Source organism: Saccopteryx leptura, chromosome 11, assembly GCF_036850995.1.
Source record: "Saccopteryx leptura isolate mSacLep1 chromosome 11, mSacLep1_pri_phased_curated, whole genome shotgun sequence".
Taxonomy (NCBI): Eukaryota; Metazoa; Chordata; class Mammalia; order Chiroptera; family Emballonuridae; genus Saccopteryx; species Saccopteryx leptura.
In genome coordinates, this window is record NC_089513.1 from 58719562 (window position 1) to 58733237 (window position 13676).

The 13676-nt window shown below is 42.4% G+C and overlaps 1 protein-coding gene across 2 annotated transcripts in view; it reads right to left on the bottom strand.

Annotated features, from left to right (window-relative positions):
- Positions 1–13676, bottom strand: part of PIEZO2 (piezo type mechanosensitive ion channel component 2) — a 496788-nt gene that overhangs the window by 221371 nt on the left and 261741 nt on the right. The gene's annotated exons all lie outside the window — the stretch shown is intronic.

The following is a 13676-nucleotide window of genomic DNA, read 5'->3' on the forward strand; positions in this document are numbered from 1 at the left end:
AATATTAAAAAGAACCTAAATCAATTCTCATTCTCAAAACATGCTAATGAACTATATTGTTACTAAATAAATCGCATGCCTGGCACAGATATGGGTGTTTGCACTCTAGCTGAAGCAGTTAAAAACTAGACAGGTATTAGTGGCCTAGGAGAGATTTTACCTTATCTATAAATTAAAGCTAGAGGGGAAAAAATATGAGAAAATGTTGAAGTAATCCTTGAATCCAGGAACCTCTTCATTATTTGTAATACTTAGTTGATTTTGTTTACCTTACTATTCCAAGAAAGGCAGACCTATAGTATGTTTGTTTGTTTGTTTGTTTTGTTGTTTTTTTTTGTTTGTTTTGTTTCAGTCTTGGAGAATTAACAATGAATTTAGCAAATTTGGATTCAAGTGTGAGTACGACACCAACGCCGAATGGCTGCATTCCCCTGAAGGAACTCTCAGCCGTGTGCTCTTCCTCTGTACAAAAAAGATGATACTATTTGCCTTCTGTATTTCATTGAATCAAATGAAAGTGAGTCAGTGTTATTAGAAATAAAACTAGTTGAGAGACAGGAAACAGAAAATAGGCATATATATCATGTAAAGATGTGTTTATTCATATATACTTTATGTAATTAAATATATATACTTTATGTAATTAAATACATATTGGATTAAATACATAGTCATTTTATTGTATATATTATATATTTTGATAAAAACAGAAAAATGTAATGAATAGCAAGACCACTCTCCACCTGGAAATAATCATTGGTAACATTTTGGTAAATTAAAGAAGTAGTAATCATATCTACCACTATGGAGCAATTGCTGTATGCTAAGGGCGTGGCACGTGTTATTTAATGCAATTTACTACCATGTAGAGCAGGGGTCGGGAATCTTTTTGGCTGAGAGAGCCATGAACACTACATATTTTAAAACGTAATTCCATGAGAGCCATACAATGACCTGTGTACATTATACATTATCCAATAAAAATTTGGTGTTGTCCCAGAGGACAGCTGTGATTGGCTCTAGCCACCCGCAACCATGAACATGAGCGGTAGGAAATGAATGGATTGTAATACGTGAGAATGTTTTTTTATTTTTAACGTTATTATTTTTTTTTATTAAAGATTTGTCTGTGAGCCAGATGCAGCCATCAAAAGAGCCACATCTGGCTCGTGAGCCATACCCATGATGTAAAGTTAGGCGTTATCGTCTAACCTTCTCTCAGATATGAAAATACTAAATCTTCAGAAGGCAAACTAACTTCCTTAACATCATAGAAATAGTCAGAGAGAGAACAGAAATATATTCAAGTTCCTTGAAGTCCAAATTTTGTGCTTTTAACGACTGTGTTCTCAGGTATGTATCCAATGGCCCTCACTTCCAAACTTCCTTCCATGCATAGGTGCGCACAGAGTTCAAACTAACTTCATGCTCTACCTATTGTTTTGAAACTAATTTATACAAATCACATGCAAACATTACCATGCTCATGGTCGGTTAGTAGTATTTATTTAACTAGTCCACTACTGTTATACATTTACCACTTTTCCTACCATAATATACCTAAAAGTAAATATAAATTAAATAAAGACTATTCTAATGTAGGATATTCTAGGAGAAAATCCTCAGACTAGTCTAATTTTCTTTTTCTTAAAAAAATAAAATAATGGTCTGGAAAAGGGCATGCCCTGCAAAAGCTTCATTTCATGAAAGTAACAAGCGACTCCCTTACCCCATAAATAAAACAAACATGATTGTGTGAGAAGCTTTTTAAGTTGGCAGATTCTTTTCCTTTGGAGCAAGAGTAAGAAGGTCCAATTAAGAAAACCTCTTCCAAACTAAATGTATACTGACATCCGATGGCTGATTTCATCATAGGAAAAATGTAGGTTCGTTGTATGCTTTTAACGTGTGCTTGACGTGATCAAAGAGCAGAAATGAGAGTTAATATCACTAGAATAAGAAGGAAGGGGATCAAGGCAGATTTGGTGGGAGAGGTTACTATTGCTCCTTCACGGAAAACAAACTGACCATGGCGTTTTATGGAAAGCACCAACTTAGTGAGTTGAGGGGAAAGAGTTACTAAAGGGAAAGAAAAGAGACTTCTTTCTGTGGCCTCAGCTGTTAAGTGCACCACAGCAGAGACTTAGGAAGCCAGAGCAGAGCCTTATGCCCCCCACCCCCCTCCCCGTGGCCTGCATTCAGCTCCCAATTTGCAAACAGTCCCTTTGAGACAACAGTCTTAGCTTTGTGCTTCTTGATCCCAAAAGAGACGTTTCGTAGCATCCATATATTAAGGCAGTAAATGAATGCAGTTTGCAAAAGCAACCACAGACACTGGATCCAGGATTGGGCTGCGATCCCAATTTAGAATGGAATTCAGCCACAGAGGTGCTATCCCATTAACTACTACTCTAGGCTCATTGAGTTAACAAAGCGGTGCATTCATACTACTGCCACGCAGACACAATGAGACTCTGAAGAATCTACTGAAGATATAATGAACGGGTCATAGTCTGAGTGGTATGTCATTTGGGACTGTCTTATCAATAAAATGTCCTTCACTGTTTAGATCAGTGTCTACTAAAGTACATTAACCAGAATGCTCATACTCAGAAATGCTCTGAATTAAAACAAAAGACAAAACAAAAGAAAAAAACAGTCTTTGGTCCAAACATGTTAGAAAAGCACAATGTATATTACTATAGTAAAGTGCTTGAGAGGTTCTGTAGTAAAACAAATTTAAGTTCATTTAAGTCTCTGTTTCCCAAATTTATTTGACCACAATTGTTTCTTCAGAATTTTATCTAACACCTATTTTATTCTGCAGAGCTAATAATGTTCATGGAATAGCTTTTAAGAAATGCTGGGTGACAGTCTGCTCATGGGTCTAGATATTTGATCGAAATGAATGGGCCCTGGCCAGTAGGCTCAGCGGTAAAGCACTGGCCTGGTGTGTGGATGTTGCAGGTTTGATTCCTGGTCAGGGCACACAGGAGAGGTGATCATCTGTTTCTCCACCTCTCTTCCTCCCCCTTCTCTCTCTCTCTCTCTCTCTCTCTCTCTCTCTCTTACCCTCTGGCAGCCATGGCTCAACTGGTTTGAGCACATTGGCCCCCGGGTATGGAGGATGGCTCTATGGAAACTCTGCCTCAGGTGCTAAAAATAGCTTGGTTGCAAGCATGGCCCCAGATAGGCAGAGTTTCAGCCCCAGATGGGGGTTTGTTAGGTAGATCCCAGTCAGGGTGCATATAGGAGTCTGTCTCTCTATCTCCCCTCCTCTCACTTAGAAAATAATAAAAAGAAAGAAAGAAATGAATGGGTAATTTGGAAACTATATATTTAACATTTAGCTAATCCTTATACATTTGACTTGCAATAGGCCTGTAATAATTTTAGAAATCAGTGACATCTCATTTCATTTCTTTATCCAATCACCCAAATATCTACCCATATACCCAGTAAATCATTGCAATTATGAAAATGAAAAAGAACTATGAACAGTCTAGTCTACTTCCTCATCTTACATATTATAAACGCCAACAAGGGGAAACATTAAAGGATTGGCTCAACCACACAGTTAGGGACAAAGCACCTTCTGCTCAGAGACATCTTCTGGGCCAGCCGACACTCACTGCTCCTCCTTACCTGGTGCATCTTCTACTTCCTGCAACAGGCTCCCTCTCGAGAGCAGGGCTCAGACAATGCCTTGTTGGGGTTACCAGCCATCTCCCAACTGCCAGACCCAAGTGACCCACTCCACCTCTGTGCCACACTTGACAAGCAAGATTACCCCTCTCCGCTCTCAAATCCTTGGTTTTCTCACCTTTCTCATCTAGTTCTCTACCTGCCTCTGAGTATTCCTAAAAAGTCACAGTACTGGAAAATCCCCCTAAGAAGTGCTAGACTGTACCCACCACTCTTTTTCCTACCTCCTCCTTAAATATGGATGAGTCTGCAAGGCTCTGCTCTCCACTTAGTTTTCTTCTCGCTCTGCATAGTAAATCCGAACACCACCATCCGCAAGGCTCCAATCAGCATCGACAGGACCTGCAAGTCTACAGATTCAGTCCAAGAGTGTCTCCCGAGACACACCAGCAGATACACACTTCCTACCAGGTGTCTTCACGTCAGTATTCCATAGCTTTTCAAAGCTAACTGCTCTCTGCATTTCAAAATGTGCTCTTTCTCTTATATGGCGAACCTTAAAAAAAATGGTGCTTTCCTCCATTTAGCAACCAAAACAGAACCTGGGCCCTTCCATTCTCTCCCTGGAAAACTGAATTCTGTCTCCATAACATTTCTTTAACCCACCATCCTCTTCTTCCTTATAGCTCGGTTCTGACCCCTGGATTACTGCCATATCATTATTTTGTCCCAGGTTGTTCCCTCTGCCGACCAGGCCTCCACACTACCACCGAAGTTTAATTTTAGAAGCATCGGGTTGAGCACGTTAAACACACCGCCTACAGGAAAGGTCCACATCCCTGAGCGTGAGGTGAGGGGCGCTCTGCTTTCCAGGGCCTGTTTGCCTTATCTCTTGCTATCATGTCCTTGCACCTCAAATTACAGCCATCCAAACTGCATATGTTCAGAATACGTAAATGTTTTTCCCTCTGAGCTAGTGTGTAATCTTTCCCCTTGTCCAACAATGCCCTTCGTCCACAACACTTACGTCTCCTCCTCATCCTTCAAGGCCCGCCTCCCGCATCTCCACTGAGAAGCTCTTCCACCAACCTTCCTGTAACGGGAATCGACCATTTCCTTCCTTAGTGTCTGCCACGCCTTGCACACACCCCGTCATAAAATCTTTTAATAATTTATCTCACTCACTTATTTACAAATCTGCCTGGCAGAGCCTCCTGTCTATTTCCTCTTTGTTTCCATGAGGTCTATATGTGTATGTATAGATATATATTATGTTTGCATCTATACACATACTGGTGGAACACGTGTTATCTCTACATATTTATTCTTTACTTCCTATGACAGTAGTTTGTCAAAGTACCATTGAATCAGAGAAGACATGTCACAGAGAGCCCTGTCATTTAGTTATGGGAAGATAAAATACAAACATAAAGGGAAGAACGTGTCACTATTTGAGGTGACATGGAAATCAGGGGAGTTCAGGAATAACGTCTCAGTAATTTGGAAATAAAGATTTAATTGTCTAGTTGGAAGTTAGATGTCATTAAAATATGCATATTCAATTTTATTAATACATAGATTGGAAAAAACATTTAAAAACCAAGTAATATGAAGCGTGTCTAATGAACATTAAATGGTTCAATTTGGCGTATATATGTTGATTTATTAAAAAATATTTATTAAGCATCTACCGTGTGCCAATTATTGTCCCTGGACACTGAGTGTTGACTATGAAGGAGTGTAAAAAAGGGTTACAGCCAGGCTCCTCCTGGGCTTGGATTTGGGGCAAATAATTCACATAACCAGAATTACTGAAGGCTTTGGAGCAAAGAAGAAACATGATCATCAGGAAAACCGAGACACAGGAGAGATGATGGAGATTTGGTTTCATGGAGTGAGGTGTGGAGGTAGTGTTTTCATGCTAAGTGTGAGGTGTGACTTAGAGCAGTGGTCCCCAACCTTTTTTGGGCCACAAACCGGTTTAATGTCAGAAAATAGTTTCACAGACCAGCCTTTAGGGCGGGACGGATAAATGTATCACGTGACCTAGACAAGCATCAAGAGTGAATCTTAGACCAGGGGTCCCCAAACATTTACACAGGGGGGCCAGTTCACTGTCCCTCAGGCCGGACTATAAAAAAAACTATGAACAAATCCCTATGCATGCTGCACATATCTTATTTTAATGTAAAAAAAAAACAAAATGGGAACAAATACAATATTTAAAATAAAGAACAAGTAAATTTAAATCAACAAACTGACCAGTATTTCAATGGGAACTATGGGCCTGCTTTTGGCTAATGAGATGGTCAATGTTCGGTTCCATATTTGTCACTGCTAGCTGTAACAAGTGATATGACGCGCTTCCGGAGCCGTGACGCGTGCATCCCGCGTCACCGGAAGTAGTACTGTATGTGAGCGATGCCGCGCTTTGCGGCGCTGCCACATACAGTACTCCTCTCACTGACCACCAATGAAAGAGGTGCCCCTTCCGGAAGTGTGGTGGGGGCCGGATAAATGGCCTCAGGGGGCCACATGCGGCTGGCGGGGCCGTAGTTTGGGGACCCCTGTCTTAGACGAATGTAACAGAGGGAATCTGGTCATTTTTAAAAAATAAAACATCATTCAGACTTAAATATAAATAAAACGGAAATAATGTAAGTTATTTATTCTTTCTCTGCGGACCGGTACCAAATGGCCCACGGACCGATACCGGTCCGTGGCCCGGGAGTTGGGGACCACTGACTTAGAGTTCATGCTGGGAGCCAAAGGGGACCTCTGCCTGGGAGAGGACCATGGCTGACGGGGTCAGTGTGAGAGTCTTCTTCTCACATATGTTGGCTAACTCAATACAGTGAATTAGAGTGTCCAGGGACCATGAGTAATATATGTGTAAGGCCCACTAAGCTAATTATAAGTATACATTACAGGGTATTTAACAATAAATTCAGTTTTATTTTGAGTAAATTCTGTGTTTGGAATCAGGATAACCAGGTTTTGCACAGAAGTCCTGTCTTATTAAATTAATAAGATCTATGCATACATTTCTACATAAAATATCCTAGATTGTGTTGCTTTCCAGGCATATGACAGTTACATTTTTAAAAGCAGGTACTGAACTGCTTAAGACGTCATGTTCTCTTAAACAGGTAAACGTTTCCTCTCTGATTTTGTTATAGTCACATTGATCTTATTTGTTCAGCGTGATTATAGCTCTCAAAAGGGAGCAGGAGGTGGTAATTGGGAATAACCTATATTTCTGTCAAGAGGAGAATGAATAGATTAAGTTAGCATACATGCATGAGATGAAAGAAATACTACATATCAATAACTTAGTGTAAATGTATGTGTGACCTAGGTCTACATCTATGTATCTCACAAACATAATGTTGAGAAAAAAATATATAAAAAGAAAGACAAAGAAGTAGCAGACATTTAGAATATTAATCACTTAGGAATTTGAACCTAAAAACTACATGTAAGTAACAGTTATTTCTGGACACAGGAGAAGAATAGAGTCAACTGTATTGGTAATATTCCAGCTCTTAAGCTGGTTGAAAGAGGGCTGGTAGGTGCAAAAGTATATCTTTCTTATTTCAAACTTTTCATAGTCAAAACAGTCATTCTGCTTCATTGTACAGAACATATTTGAAAAACATTAAGTCAGTACTCTGGTAAAAATGATGATCAAATGATGCTATAGTGGTCATGCTTATATTGAATATTTGGTTTGATTGACTCATGAATTAAATTTAGTTACCATTTTCCTATCAAATTCCAGAGAAGAAGAGAGACGGGTATGTATATTCACGGGCAAACTATTTTTCTAAGATTGTTTCCTACTGACAAAATGACTCTGAAGGGTCTTCTCAACTGTAATATTTCACTATGACTAGAAAAATCCAAAATAAGAAGGCAGTGAGAGTGAGGTGGGGGCCAGGAAGGACTTCGCTTCGGGAAATGCTGACAAGGAACCTCCAGGTACAAACACAACCACAGCCGCTGTAAGAAGTTCAAAAAGAACACTTCCATTTATACCACTCTTTTTGGAAAACAAGTCCTTTGGTTCAGAATTAATAGGAAAGTCAACTTCAATTGCATTTCAGTAAAATGATTTAAATATCAAATGAACATCATTAAATGAATATAAACTATTAAAATAGTTGCACTAGTTCACAAGTGGCCTCTGAAGTCCATGCACTGAGAGTCAGTCTACTTTTTTCTGTTTTTTTTTTCTTTCTTTCTTTTTTTTAGCAAGACAGACAGGCAGGGAGAGAGATGAGAAGCATCAACTTGTAGTTGTGTTACTTTAGTTGTTCATTGATTGCTTCTCGCATGTGCTTTGATTATGAGGCTCGAGCCAAGCCAGTGAGTGACCCCTTGCTCAAGACAGTGACCCTGGGGTTTCAAACCTGGGTCCTCAGCATCCCAGGTGGATGCTCTATCCACTGTGCCACCACGAGTCAGGCTGATCTTGTTTTTCTTAAGCTGAAATGTGACTGCATGATTCAGCTTCATCAGTCACTCAGATCTAATAAGTCACCCCAGGAGCAGAGTAAATGTATGTCTATCTAATAGTAAAAACAAAGAGCTAGGACTCTGATTTCAACTGCTTCCCACATGTCTTGACAATAGGCACAAAGGCTATTTTTTATTTAATATATTACCTCATACAGTGAATCATATATGGCAGGACTAATATATTTTTATGTGAATGGAGAAACATTTAGATTAGAGAAACTCTGGAGAGAAATGTACCTTTATTGAGAATCACTTTCAATATGCAACTCAAGGGAACTCCCAGTTGATGCATTAGAGAATCCAAACAATTAGCTCATTTTCGTGAACTTCTACCACTGAAATGGCAATTAAATGCCAATTTCCAATTTCCTACAGGTGTGAGTTGGAGCTGGATTTTCAGGATACTTTTACATTAATGGCTGGGTTTGTGTACTTTAAAATTCAAACCCCGCTAGTCCATTTTAATCAGATCTCATTGGGAGAAAGTGCTGCAACACACACACTTCATTTTCATACCAGGATACAGCTGGCTTTTCACATTGTTATTTATGAGGTTGAGGGTCAATTAAGAGAGTCCTAAGGTCCTTGCTTTAACTTAGGACACTCCCAGTGCTGAAGGGGAGCGAAGGGAAAGACAAGGCCTTCACGTGTTCTTGGCTGTTCAGGGGTGTGCTACACCTGGCTAGTCCAGCTCCGTGTTCAGTGACCGGGTATGACTAGCTCGAAATTAACCACAGTGAGAGTATTTATGTCATGGAAGTTGGACAATGCTGAAAATTGGGCACTTTCCCCCCAGAGAGCTAGTTGTTTAACATTTACCAGTACACTGGCACTGCCGTCAAAATACTAGAACAAATAAATAAAAAACAGCCCTGGCCAGATGTCTCGGTGGACAAACGTCAACCCAGCATGCCAGAGGTCGTGGGTTTGAAACCCCAGCCGGGGCATGTGCGAAAAGCAATCAACGAGTACGCTACTCAATGGAACAACTAAGTGGAACAATGCGTTGATGCTTCTCTCTCTTCTTCTCTGCCTTCTCTCTCTCTCTCCCTCTTAGGCTTTCTTTCTCTTTAATCAATGAAAAATGAAAAAAAATAAATAAATAAAACAAAAAGCACAGAACAGTAAAGATACAACTTACTCCTTTGGTCATGTGACTCTTTTGAGCAAGACTAAAAAATACCCTAAAACCAATAACATCAAATCCAAATTCCTCTACTTGGTGTTAAATCTTACTTCTTGTTCCCTCACATGTCTACCCCATTCTCTAGAGCCTGCACCATCCGGGGACAGTGTCACAGCCATTCTGCCTTCATATCTTCACCGATGCAGTTTCTACCACTGTGAGCTTCCACCCTCCTTTTCGACACGTGGCCCAATCAAAATAACACGTGCGCTCTTTCAAACTTGTTGATGGCAACCTTTGTGTAAAAGGTCATACATTCTATCCACTTGTCTCATGTTTTGTCAAATCCTTTAGGCCTCTGAGAGGTCCTCACATGCTTCGTCTGTACTGATTCTGTGACCACACGAGGCCCTCACCAGGGAAATCCCCTCAGAAATACTTTCTTACTGTCAGGAGTAAGAAGAATGAACCTGCAGACCCATGGGCTCTCCATTTCCCTCTGCTCCGTGCTAGGGAACTGCATGTGCCCTGACTCTTGCATTTGTCTTTTTCTTGCTTATTTTCTCTGAGTTTGCAAACAATAGTCCATCTTCCCACACAGCGCAGAGATCACTGTTTAAAGTCTCCAAATCATGTATTCATAACAGAAGAGAAAACTCTACCATAACACTCGTAAAAACAGAGCCGCCCTGCCCGGAGCACATCCTGCGTGCTCTGCGCTCCAAGTTAAAGACAAAACATTGGTCCAAGAGTCCAACTGTTGAACTATCAGGTTCTGCAGGAGGCGGGGTTACAGGGACAACAGAAAAAACACAACCAGAAATCTTCATTCTTTTAAACCACACTGACAATAAATACAACCTGTCATATCAGGTGTTCCCTCCTTCTTGAATTACAGGTACTGAAATACTTGGAAAAACGGACGACATCAATTTTTTTAAAAAAGAAAAAAATAGACACGCGATGGGTGGCTGCAGCAGGGCGGCGTGCTCATCTTTCATAAACACTGGGTCGGAAATAAACAAGAGGCTTTGTGTGTCACTACGGATGACGGCGCAGGATAAAGAAAACAGCATGAACTCCCGGACCTGAAGACCTCAAACTGAACCCTGTTTCTACTAATCTAATTCAACCAATACGGATGCGTATCTGTGAGGTGACAGGCATGTGGCCAGGTCCCGGGCAGGCAGTGCCAAGCAGTACACTGCGCCCGTCCATAATGAGGTGTTCGCATCATAGGAGAGGTTGATAAAGGCAAATAAATTCCCGCAGAGTGGTGAAGGCAGGGTGACACTCGTGTGGGAGCTCTGGCGGAAAAGGAACTGTGAACTCTATTTGTCCGGGAGGTGACAGAGACGGTTCCCTCAGCCGGCAGAGTGTGACACGGGTTTTGAAGGATGTGGCCAACGGGATGGCATGCACAGAGAATTGTAAGCAAATTGTTTTTTTTTCTTTTTTTTTGTATTTTTGTATTTTTCTGAAGCTGGAAACGGGGAGAGACAGTCAGACAGACTCCCGCATGCACCCGACCAGGATCCACCCGGCACGCCTACCAGGGGCTACGCTCTGCCCACCAGGGGGCGATGCTCTGCCCCTCCAGGGCGTCGCTCTGCTGCTACCAGAGCCACTCTAGCGCCTGGGGCAGAGGCCAAGGAGCCATCCCCAGCGCCCGGGCCATCTTTGCTCCAATGGAGCCTTGGCTGCGGGAGGGGAAGAGAGAGACAGAGAGGAAGGAGGGGTGGCGGGGGTGGAGAAGCAAATGGGCGCTTCTCCTATGTGCCCTGGCCGGGAATCGAACCCGGGTCCCCCACACGCCAGGCCAACGCTCTACCGCTGAGCCAACTGGCCAGGGCGCAAGTTGGTTTTGAAATAATACAAAAGAGAACAAATGAGAGTAGGTAGGTTTGAAAGACAGTAGGATCCAGGCAGGAAGGCCATTGACCGTCATGTGGACACGGAAATGTTATGGGGAGAGACAGTGCTCAAAATTCATAGTTGACTTGCTTTTATGTGAACATAAGTCAAGTTATCTAACTTCTCAGTTTCCTAAATTATAAAAAGAAGACAAGACTATGTTCCTTATAAAGGGGTGACAATAAATTGAGATGTTTACTGTGACCCACTCCTGCTGGGCCAATTTTGGGTGAGTGGCAGAAGCTGGATTTAGGAGTGCACAGGGCAGAGGACCGGAGTGGAAGAAGACCCAGTGTTTGGCCCTGTTTGAGTATGTGGGTTTAGAAACAGGGTGAAAGTGAGATGTCAAGTCCAAGGAGTCCAGTGAAGAATGAATCCAGGTCTGAAGAAAATCCTAAGCAAGGGAGAATGCATAAATAGAACAAGCAGTCTTGGAGACTGACGAAATATCAGATTATGCAAGAAGCATGAACACGCACATACCCAGCGCAGTGTACATCAGGCAGGCGGAAGCTCAGTCTAGGTACAGGAGTCGTGTGCTGATGTTGTTTTGTGCATTTATGTACAATGTGTCAAGACAAGATATTTTCATTTTGTTTCACCTCCTTCTCTGTACACCTGTCTGTACTTCCCCAAATCAAAGCCCCCCGGCCCTCTGCATTCCCACCATGTGTTGTTCCCGATGAGGAACTCCACACAGACACAACACTGTCATCAGAGGCACAGACCCCGTTCCAATGTCACCAAACGTGCCAACAACACCTGGTCCTCCAGGCGGGCCAGGGTGCACCTGCCCAGGTGCACTTAGTTGTCACGTCTCCTCAGTCCTCTCTCACCTGGGACAGCTCATCTTTCTCCATCCTTCACGCCCCGCGCAGGCTGAACGAGGACAGTTTTCCTTACGTAGAACGACCCTCAGGCTGCCACAGGCTTTCCACGGAGTTACAAGAAGCAACCCTGCGCTCCCCTCAGCGCACCAGCTGGGGGCGCACGCTTCCACCACGACCCGCCTCTCTCACTTTGTCACACTGCTGAGTGCCAGCTTTCTCCGCCGTGTCGCCATTTCCCCTTTTGTATTATCGTCATATTTTATGGGGAGATACCCCCAAATTTCATCAATGTCCGATTCCTTGTCAAAGCCCCATCCACCAACCTTAGCCGTCATCAGTAACTCCCTCATGGATTGATCACCATTATGAGGGCGCCAACAATGTTTAAGTACGTCCATCATTATTAATTGGTGTCCTACTGCAAGATAGCACTTCCCCTTAACTCCAATTAATTAATTACTGGGCTAACTAGTGTCAGTATGGATCCCCGGGTTCCTTTGTTAACAGATGGGTTGTATTTTGAAACTACCATTATTATTTTGAGCTCAGACTGAGTTGGGAGAGTCAGCCCCTTGAAGTTGGGCCCCGTGACATGTCCCTATCATCCATTAAGCATTTTTCTATTTTATGATACAGTCAAGTTTTCAGGCTCATCCCCTATTTCCTCTACTTCCAGCCCTTCTCCTTTCAGGAACTGTTTCTCCAAAGAGCCCCTTTATCAGTGGAGGGCGGTATTCAGAACTGCATCCTCGAGGTCTCATTGTTGCTGGCATCTCATTACTTCTGGGTCCTCTCACTCGATGGAGGGAGGAAACTGATGTCTGTATTTATTTTAATACACTCAAAGCTACATTTATAACTATTTCTATATCTATATATTTTTTTCCAAAGTTGGAAATGGGGAGGCAGTCAGACAGGCTCCCACATGCGCCCCACTGGGATCCACCCGGCATGCCTACCAGGGGGGTGATGCTCTGCCCATCTTGGGGCGTCGCTCTGCCTCAATCAGAGCCATTCTAGCGCCTGAGGCAGAGGCCACAGAGCCATCCTCAGTGCCCGGGCCAAGTTTGCTCCAATGGAGCCTTGGCTGCGGGAGGGGAAGAGAGAGACAGAGAGGAAGGAGAGAGGGAGGGGTGGAGAAGCAGATGGGTGCTTCTCCTGTGTGCCCTGGCTGGGAATCGAACCCGAGACTCCTGCACGCCAGGCCAACGCTCTACTGCTGAGCCAACCAGCCAGGGCCTATTGCTATATCTTTCTATGCATATATATATAAATATTTCCAAAACCGTGAGTTCATTCTAAATCTTCCATTTTTTTCTAGTCTCTGCTTTCCATGTTTATAAATCTTTGCTCAGATGGTAAGAAACCTTCCCTGGATGGATAGCTTGGTTGGTTAGAACTTCACTCCTAAAAACAGAGGTTGCTGGTTCGATCCTGGGTTAAGGCACATACAGGAATAGACCAATGTTCCTGTCTCTCTCTCCCCCATCTCCTCTTTCTAAAATCAATAAATAAAATTTAAAAAAAAGAAACCTGAAAGTCATATTCTCATTATATTTAGAAGTTTAGTCAATTTTTTTGTTTAATGTAACTAATTTCTAAACCACTCCAGGAACCTCATCCACCTGACATTTCTGAAA